Source organism: Mercenaria mercenaria, unplaced genomic scaffold, assembly GCF_021730395.1.
Source record: "Mercenaria mercenaria strain notata unplaced genomic scaffold, MADL_Memer_1 contig_2973, whole genome shotgun sequence".
Lineage (NCBI taxonomy): Eukaryota > Metazoa > Mollusca > Bivalvia > Venerida > Veneridae > Mercenaria > Mercenaria mercenaria.
Window position 1 is genome coordinate 44,374 of NW_026461070.1, and position 14,801 is coordinate 59,174.

At 33.5% G+C, this 14,801-nt stretch overlaps 1 long non-coding RNA gene across 2 annotated transcripts; it reads right to left on the reverse strand.

Annotated features, from left to right (window-relative positions):
* Positions 1 to 398: 398 nt before the first annotated feature.
* LOC128552631 (uncharacterized) lies at positions 399 to 10,940 on the reverse strand. 2 transcript variants are annotated; one of them, XR_008369129.1, is made up of 4 exons: positions 8,405 to 10,940; positions 8,135 to 8,252; positions 7,660 to 7,742; positions 399 to 2,404 (listed from the first exon to the last, which is right to left on the reverse strand). It is a non-coding gene; the product is annotated as an uncharacterized LOC128552631 (long non-coding RNA). The 2 variants fall into 2 exon arrangements; XR_008369130.1 differs by having other exon boundaries at positions 7,660 to 7,717; positions 8,405 to 10,937.
* Between the last annotated feature and the right edge of the window lie 3,861 nt (positions 10,941 to 14,801).

Genomic DNA, 14,801 nt, shown 5'->3' on the forward strand with positions numbered 1-14,801 from the left:
CGCTTACGCTGATGCTAAAAAAATGAAATTTTCATTATTTCTGTGAAAACAATATCAGAGAATCGGAATGTGCTATGACTTTGCTTCAATGCGTTCTTATTACCTTTTTTATCTTCTAACAAAAACATCTGATGCCAGTTAAAAACCGCTTCGTTATAACAATTTCTGACTATTTTTAGAGGAAGTAAACAATGATTTATTATAATAACCTTTTTTACCTAGTTTGATTGCCTTGTTATATAAAACACCTATTGATTTTAAAGTGGTTCTTTTCCTTCTAATTAAATGAAGTTCAGTGTTACAGTACTCGAGTATAATGTGATGTAATTCTCATTAATATGTGTCATGGAATGTAAAATGGGGCTTATGGATCAAAAGATGTTTTTTGACTTTTCTTTATTTCTGAATTCTATGACATTTCGTTAGAAATTCCTGAAAATTTGAGGGTCAAATCTCAAAAAATGGTGAAGTTACATTGAATTTTATGTTGACAACCATTTTTAGATATGTTCCAATCTGTACCGATTTGGAGGCATTTTTCTTGCCTTCAGGTAAGTATATGAAATACAGTTTTGTAAATAGAAAATAAAATACAGAAGCAATTTACTGTGTTCAGTTTCTTTATCTAATGTCAAAAACGTTTTCTTTTCGGATGCCTAGCAACCAGAAAATATTCCATTTTAAATTTCTTACTTTTTAAGCTATACATGACAATAATTTAAGTGTAATTATGTCACAAATGAAATTTTATTTCAAAATGGGTAATAACATTATCTATCTAAACAGTCATGAAATTTTCTGGGCAATATATAAAGTGGTTTTGAAGAAAAAAATATTTAATACCTAAACAATGTGCAAAATATTTAATCTGCAAACAGGGACTGTGGTTATACCGTGATGAATTGATATACCTGGGATAATCCTCTACCATCTTATGGCTAATATAATACGGAAATATGGCTATATGAAATAAAACTATGATAATAAAGCGCAAATATAGTTACAAAACAGCGACCTCAACATTTCTGTTGCTTACATGTAGCAACAATGGAATTTTTCACAATTTCCATGTTTTTTTGTAGGTTTTATGACTTATAAGTTGACTTAAACATTTGCATTCATTTAAAGATCAAATGAAAATGTAAACAAAACTTATAAACAGACAGTCTTGAAAAATTCAAGTCATTCTATTGAAAACTTTTGAAAATATACAGACATCTGACAGGAAAGTCCCTTTCAAAATTTTACTTCAATTTCAATTCCCTACAGAATATTGCTAGCATATTGACATTAATTTAAAACGAAGGTGTGCTGTTAAAAATTTGGTTGTAAAATATGCATTGAAGCAAAGAACTATTAACCAAAGAACTATCATTAAAAATGTCTATAACTTTAATGATTCTTCCTGTTGCCTAGCAACCAGAGAATATTTCATCTCTTCTGGTTGTTACATAGCTGTCTAACCTTGAATGATGATAAAAATGTTTTGTAATATGAAATAATCTGCATCCAAAATCTAAACAATGTATCAGGAAGCAGACTTGAAGATTTCTATTTAAAATAAGAAGGCATTTTGAAGGCAAAATAACTTTTCTTTAACAAAACAAAAACCAAAAAAAAAAAAAAAAAAACATTGCTTAAAATTGCATTTGCAAACGGAATTTCACAGTGACTTCGAATCACAGTTATGATGGTTTAATCATCTTTGTAAAAACCCTCAACAACATAGTATTTTCATATAAAAAAGTATTCAGAATCTAACAAGAATTAAAGCAAAACAATATCCAGAAAAAATTTACAACCTATGTTCTGTTGCCTAGCAACTATACAACTATAAAATATTTCAACATTTCCACAGCATTAATAGTATATCATTCTATGCTCGACATCTGCAAAATAAATGGACTTGAAAAAAAACTGAATAATATGGATAGAAAATCAAAACAGTGTGTTAAAAAGCAATCTCAAAAATTTTAAGACAAATACCACTGACGGGCCAAACCTGAAAAAGATTTTACTACAAGCATAGCATTTTTATCGGACACTTGCTTCAGTATAGTTACTTTAACTTCTTCAGAATTAAAATAGTCCTTGCAACATACAACACCCGGTTTAACTGAGCTGACAAAGAAATGTTGGTATTTAGATAACTGTTTAACTGGTTTAAAATACTGTTCAAGAAATTGCCTCAAGCTGTAAAAAACAACAGGTGTTTCAGGATTATCAACTACTTTCGGAACATTGTGACCCCCTTTTGATGACTGTCTCACAGTGTCAGCCATTTGGGTCATAGTGTATGCGTCAGAATCTCTCCACTTCACTTTCCATACATCAAAATGCTAATCTGGGTTGAATTTCCTGTGCTCTGTCATCAAAATACTCAATGCAACAGTCTCATGTAGTCCTGAAATTTAAAATGTCATGGTAATAGTCAGCTAACAAAACTTTTATCAGCGTGTTTGATATTTTTCTTTGTTTTTTATGCGCACAACTGTGTTGTTTGTGCCGTGTGGCGGCCGTAAAAAGTCTCCCCGTACATTCAATCAATGTTGTTATATTTTCATCCTTCAGGGATTGTTATTCTTTCTAAACTCTCGGCCTCTGTCAAGATGAGAAGTATCTTATACCGCGTTGAAGGTTCTGTGTTCACTGACATTCGGGTCCATGCTAGTTATCCCGTCCTTTTGTATTCTGGGACCTCCAGCGCCTTTTTAACTGGCGCTAAGCATTTTCACTTAACGAATTGAAACCGATGACTGACCTACCCGAACGCCACTTTTCACACAATGGTATTACAATTATTACATTTCATGAGTATATATAATAGAGTACCGAAATTAATTCTTTCACCTCTTCGGTTATATTCTGCATCTTCTGTTCATCTGCCTAAAGATAACAGTACTTTTTTAAGACATACACCATCGATCAGCCTTTCTCCACTTAAGCTACATTCTGTTCAATCAGTTTATATTCCACGTACTAGTTTAAATTATCCAGCTGTTTTTCGTAATAATCTACGTATTTGTCTATCACCTTTAACTTCTACTATACTGAAGAAATATAAAATTAAACATACAAATTTTCCACAGAGATGTAGAGAGTACCGTTCTATTAACAAATGCAATTCTACGAGGTGCGGTTGTTGCAATCATTTATCGCACAGGTCTACAATTACCTCAAAAGTTAAGGGCAGAACATTTAATGTGGTACTTAATTCTGACGTTGATTGAAATACGTCCCACATGATATATGTACTGACTTGAAACGCACCCAATTGTGGTATTCAATATGTTGGCCAAACAGGGCGTTTTTTAAAAACTCGTTCCCGTGAACATTCTTACAAAATGCGTAGTCGAAACAAGTTTACTACATTTTTAAGACATACACCATCGATCAGCCTTTCTCCACTTAAGCTACATTGTGTTCAATCAGTTTATATTCCACGTACTAGTTTAAATTATCCAGCTGTTTTTCGTAATAATCTACGTATTTGTCTATCACCTTTAACTTCTACTATACTGAAGAAATATAAAATTAAACATATAAATTTTCCACAGAGATGTAGAGAGTACCGTTCTATTAACAAATGCAATTCTAAAAGGTGCGGTTGTTGCAATCATTTATCGCACAGGTCTACAATTACCTCAAACGTTAAGGGCAGAACATTTAATGTGGTACTTAATTCTGACGTTGATTGAAATACGTCCCACATGATATATGTACTGACTTGAAACGCACCCAATTGTGGTATTCAATATGTTGGCCAAACAGGGCGTTTTTTAAAAATTCGTTTCCGTGAACATTCATACAAAATGCGTAGTCGGAACAAGTTTACTACATTTTTATACCAACACTTTCGTAAATCTGGCCATACATTTGATCAGGTAACAATGCAACCAGTAGAGCAAATCGTATATAATACTAATTCCACATCTAGTTTTAAAATTAAAGCCAGACATGTAGCAGAATTCAAATGGATTAAAAATTTACAGTCACCGTTTCCGTTGGACTTAAATGATAATATTTATCAGGAAGGTAATATCTCTAAAAACCCTGATATCGATATCTTTTCTATTTTAATTATTAGGAAACGTAAATCCAGGTCTCATGGAATTAGACAAAATGGTAATGTTAAACGCAAATCTAAAGTCAATATATCTGTTACTGACCTCGATTTAATTCTTTCAAACTCTGGTAGACATTCAATGCTTTCTCCTCTTACATCTTTATCTATACAGTCTCTTAAAAAGCCAGACGAAGAAGCGGACCAGTATGTTATTCAAACAGATCCATTTTACACTGTATCATATCTTATTTAAAGTTACACACAACATGTTCTCCGTCCACATATTGACACCCAATCTGACCATGAGAGACATTTTCTTAAAATTTATTTCATGAACAAAGGTATTGACTTCATCGATGTACCTAGTATATTTCGTGATAAACGTGTCATTGTTTCTGTGCTTAAATATTTCAGAACCTCCGAAGTTCCTATTATCTGTTATAAATATAAAACACCTGTAAGAAATTTTATTTTCAATTACAATAAAATTGTTTCCGACTAAGATGTTCAAACAAATACTCCTTCTTACTGCGAATGTAAAAACTCAAAATTTTGCTATTCAGGTGCAGGTCATGTCACCACTGGTAATTTTGATATTATTAAGGACAAGCGTATTCGTAATTTATTCTTTAAAGGACCTAAATATAGAATTTCTTCAACTATTGATTTTAATGCTTGTCGTGGTCAGATTGCAGAATCCATCGAAACCTTCTGTGTTAAATGGTGTCGTCGTGAGAACGCTGATCCCAATGCATTAACGTCTTGGAAACGAAATATTTTAACATTGTTGATTCTCGAATAAAATTTTATCAAACTAATGAACACCTACTTCCACCAAAACCCAAGTTTACTTTAAGACATTTGAAAAAGGAAATCCAAGAATTTCATTCTAAGTATGTCTTAGTTCCAGCAGACAAGGCGGCCAACAATATTATCATCATTTGACGCCTACATTATATTAATGTTTTACAAAACGAACTAAATAGCACTAAACTTATACATTGAGTCCTTCTGTTGAAAATAAGTTGGTTACTGATCACATCACTGAAGTTTCTAATTTAAAAGTTCGTATAGACGATCAACAAATTAAACTACCGACCATGTACTGGTTTCCTAAATTGCATAAACAACCATATAAAGCTCGCTTCATCGCTAATTCAAGCTCTTGTACAACTACAAATATTTCAAAACTATTAACATCATGTCTAACTGCTGTGAAAGCCCACGTGGAAAGATACTGCGATAAAGTATACGAAAACTCTGGTAAACACTTATTTTGGTCGATTAAAAATTCTGGCGAAATCCTGGATAAGTTGAAAATTAATAATTACAAGGTATCTACAGTCAGTACATACGATTTTTCTACCTTGTATACCACTTTACCACATAACTTAATAAATGACAAATTAACTGCCGTAATTCAAAAGACTTTTGCCAGAGAGCATGCTGCATTTGTCGCTTGCGGTTTTGATAAAGCTTTTTTTACTAGCAATATTATTAAACATTATAAAATGTGGACCTGTGACGAAGTTTGTAAAGTCCTTTCCTTTTTTATTGAACAACATTTACATCAGGTTTGGGAATGTAGTTTTTAGACAAGTTGTTGGTATTCCCATGGGAACAAATTGTGCACCCCTTGTCGCAGATTTGTTTTTATATTGTTATGAAAGAGACTTTATGTTGAGCCTCTCTCCAGATACGCAGGCAGATATTATAACTGCATTTAATAATACATCACGCTATCTGGATGATATTCTTAATATGGATAATCCGTTTTTTGGTCAATTGATGGGTACTATTTATCCTAGGGAGCTTCAGTTAATTAAAACTAACAATTCGGATACTGATGCTTCATTTTTAGATTTACATCTCTCTATTTATGACAGTTTTATAAATACCAAAATTTATGACAAGAGGGATGATTTTAATTTTAGTATTGTAAATTTTCCCCATTTGGATGGGGATGTACCTCAGGCTACATCTTATGGGGTATATATTTCTCAATTAATCCGGTTTGCCAGAGCATGTAGTCATGTCAAACATTTCAATGAACGTAATCAATATATTACAGGTAAACTTTTTCAGCAAGGCTACCGTTATTACAAATTGCGTAAATATTTTGCTAAATTTTATTATCGTAATTCTGATAGTAATTTAAAGACACTTCTGCGAGAAGGTATTTCTAAACCCGTTTTTTATGGGGATGTGGTTTACAGACTTCGTAAGATCTTGGGTCATGGTAATTTTCCAAATGTATTTGGAAAGATTATCAAACGTTTTATTAAAAGAGGTTACGACCCAACTGTTTTGAGACATACCGCATGTTTATTGTTCAACCCGTTTACAGTAGGACACTACGCTTCCCTCTTTGATTGCGTCTGACGGAAGAGGGAGAGGATTCTATGATAAGCAGTTTTTAAATCCTACCAGGCCTGAACTGTTTTGATATTTGTCTTCTGGCCTGTTTCGTTGGGCCCTTAAGGGTGTTTCTCTTGTTGCTCTGTCTTCTGAAAAGGCATTGAGTACATACGTTTTTGGTTATTAAGGTTTGTTTTTTATATATTTATACACGAGCATTTTTGTGTTTTACATGCCATGCCTTTTTGTTTCCATTACGTGTGTAAGAGATTCACCTGGAGGGGATTACTTTTATTTACACTGTCCCATGTCTTTGGAACATGTTGGGTTAGGTACACCATAAACCGGTTTAAGCTCCCCAGTGGTGTTTTTGCCACTGACCGTTCCAAGGCGGTGTCCCACTGTGTTCCTTTGTTTGTTTGTTTTGTCCTTATGTGTTGGCTTTGTGTGCGTGTGTGTTGTTCGTTTTGTCCTTAAGTGTTTGCTTTGAGCGTGTGTGTGTGTGTGTGGTGCACGCGTCTGCGTGCTGTGGGTTTCGTTTTGAGGAGGCTATGTTTTTGGTGCGTGGCATTCCCTGTTTGATATTTTTCTTTGTTTTTTTTTAAGTCAAATGAGCATGGTCATGAGAAAACCATCATTATGAATTTATACTGGTTGTTAATGCAAGTGTTGGTTTTCTCAGGATGCAGCTCATACGATATTTATCTTTAGATAACAGTCAGATATAATGGCTAGGGCTAGCACTGTATAATCATGTCATTTCCATCCGGTCACAAAGGCACAATGTTGGTTTTCTCCTGATGTGGCTCAAATAATAGCTTAATACTAATTACAGAAAGATATAACTTCTTAAAACTTAGTATTAGTAATCTACATGCATTCATCCAACTTTTTCAGCTTGAAATACATATGAAATGTTCTTTGGTTTGATAACATCAGAATAATGGCAATGCCTTTCTGAAGCCATTTAGTACTGCTCATGTGGACTATTTATCCACATCTGAGCAGGCTTATCATAAGTCTGCACTAGGTACTACTCAATTTAGTTTTGCACAGTATCCATGAATGCTGGAAACAGATAATTTGTCTCAGCACATTATCATTTTACTCCTTTTTAGAAGACATACTAAAAATGCTTCTTACGTGCTTGCAATACATTTAGTTATTTTTTATAAATCGTGGGCATATTAAATACAATTATAGAAAATTATTTATTTTAGCCTAAGAAATCTTACCTATTAAAGTGCTCCATAACTGCATACCAAATGACATAGTTGTTTTTGTTCTGCCCAGCTGCATTATGGAAATGTATACGTATCTAATAAAAAAAAATTAACAATTAACAAATTAAATCAAATGCAAAACAATAGTTAAGATACTCATTTTAATGTGATGTATGTTTTACTTATTATAAAGTGTGTTTATGTTTTCTTTTGTACTTATAACAGAATATAACTAGTCTTGAGTCGGTGAATATGTGAGTTTTAACATTTGAAAAAAAAAAAAAAAAGAAAAAAAAAAGATCAAGCACTTAAATATTTAATGCTTGCATTTTAGCAATTATACTGCTGGTGATTTTAAAACCATGTCATAGTCAACCTGCAGATGTTTGCACCTTTTGTTCTCTCTATAGTGTGCCATTTGCCAACAGGTGTTGCTTCTTTATTATAGTCAGATTCAAGCCAAAAATGAAATATATTATTATACAACCTGTGCATGTTTTTCTCCTATGCCATAGAACTGCAAATAATGATGAGCCATAGACACCACACCTTCCACTCCTTTCCCAGTGCACTGAATTTCATCAATAAAATAAAAGTCTGTTTGCCTGCAAGAAACACAAAAAATATAATATTTACATAATACATGTTTATAATGCATTTTACCATTAAAATCAGAATCAGACATAAGCACCACCTATGCTAAGAGTTTAATACAGTATTGAAGCATGAAAACTGTCAGATTTTAATATTCTTAAACCTGATCCTTCTGCACATACACCAAACACATGGCGCTTCCTTAGGGTACGGAAATAAATTGGTCCAACTTGTTGTAAATGATGTGGATAATGCACCTGCTGAGCAAAATCTCAAGGATAATGGTATTCAACATCAAGAGTGCATGGTGGACTGTCTGAAACATAACAAAAAAATTTCTTTTAGTTTATAAGCCGATTTCATAATACTGTGTATATTCAGTAACTAAAAACTGACATTACTTCATGTCGCTTGTAGTTGTAGAGTATGTTTTAAGATTAGAAGTTTATCTTTGAATAAGCAACTACTCATTGGATGCACTAACATTTCATGTGGGTAGAGTGTCATATTCCTACCCTCGTGAAATTTTACCACGACGTTCACAACACATGTACATGCTCAGAAATCCGGAAAGTTAACATTGAGAGAAGTTAATATAAATTGTAAGAAATTTACAACTGATGTAACTAATAACCTGAGCAAATTTAATCCAACATGTTTGGCACGACAAATATCCTCCATATATAATATAAATGACTTTGTACCTTTTTTCTGAATAATGTTCCTGTTTCTCCAAATATACGGCAAGATCATTAGTATGGATGAAATTATGAAAGAAATTTATGATCCACTTACACTTAAAACACTGATTGATAGCACAATTTGGTACACATGTTTGTAATCTTAGCTACACTGCTTATGTCTGGATCTTAACCCTGATGTTGTACGGTGACACATCTGATCGACGTTTTCTCACCGCGCCTGTGCCAAGTGTTTGGAGCTTATAATTAATCCAACTTTTTAATACATCTGATAAATGAATTCACTGTTTTTTTCTGAAGTCCTGTATCTCTGAATGAGATCACGTGGTAGTGAATTCCAATCGCGTAGTGTGTTAGATATGAAGCTGTACTTATAAACGTCTGTCCTGACATATATAAGGTTAAAATGTTCCTCATGTTTGTTCTTAGTAACACGTATAGGTTTAACTAGATGATCCACTGGTACTGACGCGGTGTTATTTAAACCATTGCAAAGTAAAATAAGACGGCTCTGTTTCCTTCTTTCCTTTAGAGGTTTTAACTTTAAATCGTTTAAAATTCCAGTCATGCTTCCTGGGTCAAAGTTGTAATTTGATGTGACAAATCTTGCTGATCGTTTTTGTACCGCTTCAATATTTTCTTGTAGATATTGTTGATGTGGGTCCCAAACTGAACTTGAATATTCTAAAACTGGTCTTATTAAACCTTTGTACGCTTGCAGTTTGACATCTTGATGACAAACCTATAGATTCCGTCTTAATAATTCCAATATTCTGTAAGCCTTATTACACGTTTCTCCAATATGTTTATTCCAAGTAAGGTCACATGTTATATTAACCCCCAAGTATTTAATTGACTTCAGTAATTCCAGAGGAGTATTTTAAGGGTGTACATGTATTGATATTTTGTGACTGACATTTTTCTAGACAGGGACATCATATTACATTTCACTGGTTGAAATCTCATTCCCCATGCGGTTGCCCACTCTCCTAATTTATCAATGTCGTTTTGTAATTCTACGCAGTCATTGTCCGTTAGTATTTCCCGATAACATACACAATCATCTGCGAATAACCTGATATTTGATGTAATATTATCAGAGATGTCATTAATATGTATAAAAAAATAAGATAGGTCCTAACACAGTTCCCTGTGGTACTCCTGATAGTACTGATGATACGTTGGCTGATTCACTGTTGACTTTTACACACTGACTGCGATTTTACTAAAAATGAGTCAATGCAGTTTAAAATATTGGATCTTACACCGTATTCATGCATTTTGGATTTTAGAAGTTCGTGTGGTACGGTATCGAACACTTTTTCAAAATCAAGAATAAAAATATCCACTTGTTTGTTCCTGTCTACTGAATATGCCCAGTCATTAATCACTGTTGCTAGTTGTGTTTCACAGCTGTGATGCTTCCTAAATGCATGCTGCCTATTATTGAGTATATTATGGGCTTCAAAATGTTTCATCAAGTTTGAACAAATAATGTGCTCTAGCACTTTACAACAGATACAAGTCAATGATACAGGGCGATAGTTACTAGGTAAAAATTTATCCTTCTTTTTATATAATGGGCATATATTTGCCATTTTCCAGTCTTCAGGTATTTTACCTACATTAACTGATTGTTGAAATAGATGTGCCAGCATGTCTGCAATGCTTGGGCCGAGCTCTTTTAGCACTTTGGATGTAACGAATCAGGTCCAATTGCTTTAGTTGCATTTAATCCTATTAAAAGTTGTTCTACCCCTTTCGGTGCCACTACTATATTTTCCATTTTAACGTTACCTTCTTTAAGTGATACTGGTACCGATGGTTGTTCAGGTAAACGTGAGCTAGTACTAGATTGTGACAGTTAAAACTGGCTCGTTTTAAAATGTTAATGGTACAAATATATGATTTTAGGGCGGTCATAACTTGATTGATATCAACAAATCTTTGCTAAATCCTTCCTTAGTTTCAAAGTCTCATTACTTCCGGGTTTAATCATTCCGACAAAAATGCGTATGTTCTCATAATATTAGAAAGGAATTCATACTTACACAACTCAAAAATGTTACGTACAAATCCAACATCAACATTAAACCATCAGTGAATCGTCTAAACTACATGTAACATAAATAGACGCATTTCCAGAACATACTTGGTGCAGTACCGAAAATACACCGTTTTACATGACGTAATAGGTCGCTCAAAATAATCAATATTTTGTGAAAATTTAATTGTCACCGGTTGCAAACCACGAAATGAGAGTTGTTGGAGATTTGTGTAAGTCTCACATTATTTCAAAGTATTGACAAATCATTTTTGACAGTTTACAAGTATTTTCTAAGCTTACACGTCAAATTGCTTACTGTACAATAATAAAGACGTAAACAAAACTCGCATTTTCACGATAACGACGTCAACGTCCATAAGCCCCAAATAACATTCCACGACACATATGATTTAATACCTGTTTGACCATAGATTGAAAATAATATATATATAATTTATATCTGTTGTTGTTGTACTAACATACCACCTTGCTCCACTGTACAAAGATCACAATAAAAGCATAATCTGTAAAACAAAAGATACAATATATGTTAAATCAGTTCATAACCAGTTTTCTACGTGGTTTCAGTCTTGCAGCATGAAACGCCGAGTTCTTTGAATTTCGTTTTTCCTGTTGGACATTTGCGCTTGTTTTTTTATATAAGTAACATATATACATTGTACTTGTCAATGATATATTTACAGGCTGGTACAACATTAGTTATCATTGTTTAGAAATATAGAATTCCTGTGAATGAAATACCCTTAGCAAGATTTAAAAGTGCTACCAATCTCTTCTAAATATGGTACGAAAAATTATAAAGCTCTCAAAGGAAACTTAAATCTAATAATCCCGATTTATTATTGCTTGTATAATACGGAATATTCATAGAAATTGCCAACGCCAAACAAGAAAAAAAAAAAGGATATGAATTTTACTATAATCACAAATTCCTGTCATAAGCTTGCAACAGATGCACGTATCCCAGACTGTAAATCTGCTTTTTTTGAAAATTTGAATTGAAACTAAATTAATCATTGAATAGGTAATTTATCAAGTAATTTTCGCAAATATATTGCATTAGTTTATACTAATCTATTTTAGGTCGATTGTGAAACAAGTACTACAATTTATACTAATTACTCTCGACACCTCATTCCTCAAGAATCCATCGCCACGAAGTTATGACAGCAGAGGCCAGTCTCCCTTTTATGCTGGGCGCCAAGCAAGGGAGCTACTGGTACCAGTTTTCATGTATGGCGTGGCCGGGGATCAAACCCACGACCTCACGCTCTCGAAGCAGACGCTAAACCATTAGGTCATCGAGCCGGTTTATATATTGCATTGATTGAAGAACGTAATTTGTATATGCTGTATTTGTTGTATGCCAGCTGTGATTCAAAAGTTTCTATGTTATAGGAGGTAACTTGAAATATATTTTAAATGTTCCAGTTAGATGTCTCAGTAATGTTGCAAAAATGTTCCTCCAAACAAATTACATATTTTCAATTTAGTTAAACGTACGCTGCAATTTAACCAAGAAACATGTTAAATCATTCATGTTATGGTATAACTTCATTTCTGGTATCATTTTGTTGCATTTGTTGAATTTGGAAATGTTTTGTTGCTGTTGCGAGAACATGCATGGCGCAGTGAAGATATCAGTTTTAAAAGGTACACGCTATATGACGTTTCTGAAAAACATATGAAGAAAAGTCCAAAAGAAAAGGTCACAGTCAAATAACACAGGTGCCCATACAGCGCTCCACATTAAAGACAGTTGATTAAACACTCTCTAATTAGTTGTCTGAAAGAAAAATCTAATTTTGGCACAAAACATATAAGCTAAATGATCTTGATAAAACAGGTACTTACAGATACAACCCATTGTCGCAAGCTTTACAACTTTATTACATCAATGTGCCAGTACTGTGTCATCCGGTTATCTCTGTCGCGGTCTCAAAAATGACTTATACATCTGTCTATACTGGTTCCGTCATTGCAAGCCAGGCTATTACAAACTCTTATCACTCCTGACAAAGACACCACAGTCATGAACAAGGCCTAAACCATGATTACATTTGATCCTAACAGTGAGCCTACTGTTTATGAGAAGTTAACATCTGCACCGATCCCTCTTTTAATTTAGACAATGTCCTTAACAAACCTGATAGCACGACTTAATTGTACTTCTACAATTTCATATTGTCTAAGTTTTGAAAACGATAGTTTTGTGAATTTCAAATTATTTGAAATTCTTATTTATCATTTTGCAAAAACGTTTATGTTTTATCTATTTCGGCGTTTAATGACAATTTCTCTCATTCTGCCAAATTCTATTAGAGATAGTAAATATGGTAATTAACACATTATCAAGGCCTTCGAGTGGTGTGTTGTCTACTTTAATTTAGTATGGTTCAGAGTTCAAATGCGCAGGAATTAAACCACGAGGGCGTTAGCATCTGAACTATGAACCGTGGTAAATTAGACGAGAAACCACAAGAAGGTATTGATTATTTCCATACTTACATATTCAATGACATATTTTAGTAAAATATGCTGGACTTCATTTATCGGAGTAGTAATGCACCGGACGTCAGACGGCTTTTGACCTCATAATTGACGTCATAATGCTCTCTTACCGATTCACACGTCAACTGTTTTAAATGGCAGAATATACAGAGCTTGATTTTCTTCTTTGTTTAACTGGCAATCAAATACAGCCATTTTAAGATTCCAAAAGTAAAAGGTAAGAGTAGACTCCCTGGAAGCATTGACCAGCCAGAGCAACACATGGCAATATAGGCCAACTACAAATAGAAACTATAGTAGAAAGATTTAGAAGACGGGATACTTTAAATACCAGTCAACCTTTCATGAAAGATAGGCTAAATATAGATGGAAAAATTAGTGGAACGATTTAGCAGACGGGATGATTTAAATATCAAACAACAAGGACATTTTTCTTTTATGAAAGATAATTAAGGATAGGGCAGAATGTGGGAGGGGAAAATGTAAGTAAATAGTGATGTACTGGAAAGAAGCGAGGGGTGGTAAAGATTAAAAGTGGGGACGAGAAGTAACACGACCATTTTTCAAGATAAGTTACATAACATATAATTCAGGACACAGGCTTGGAATGGTCCGTAATCAATAGAAAGAAGGTTGGGGTGGGGATGGTAAAACATGTGTGGGACATGTCAACTAGACACATAACCACAACACAAGTCAGTGGTATAGATTTCCACTGACATAAGCTACAGACTTAATAACGTAAGGCAAATAAATGCGACCAAATTTAGGATTGATATACGAATGTACTCTATAACTTGTCTGAAGTCAAAGCACGAGCATGATTTATTTTTTGTCTCACACACAAGTAGCCATCATATTGTCAAACAACAAAGCGTAGTGACGAAATTGTAGAGGGACAAATCATGAGACCTGCACTATGCATCGTGTACTATCAAAAAAAATCTAACATTTTATAAATACGTGATTAAAATAAGCATTTTGTTTTATTTTCCGAAGTTTATTAACTATACCCCCATAGTATATAAGGTAAAGTTTAAGGTTTAAGAAATGTTTCTACAGTTTATTCTTAAGTCCGGGCGATATTTATTGCTACTTTGGTGAACTCCTTCCATATTTTGTGAAAACGGTGACTGGTTAATCAATGCAGTAGATATCTACTAGTTGTCCTCTAATATTGAATAACATCGAGTCAAATTTATATCCCCTTTTCAAGATCAGATATTACATTAAACTCAAGCAGATATCGTGAAAAAAAAACTTACACAATTTAATGCTTA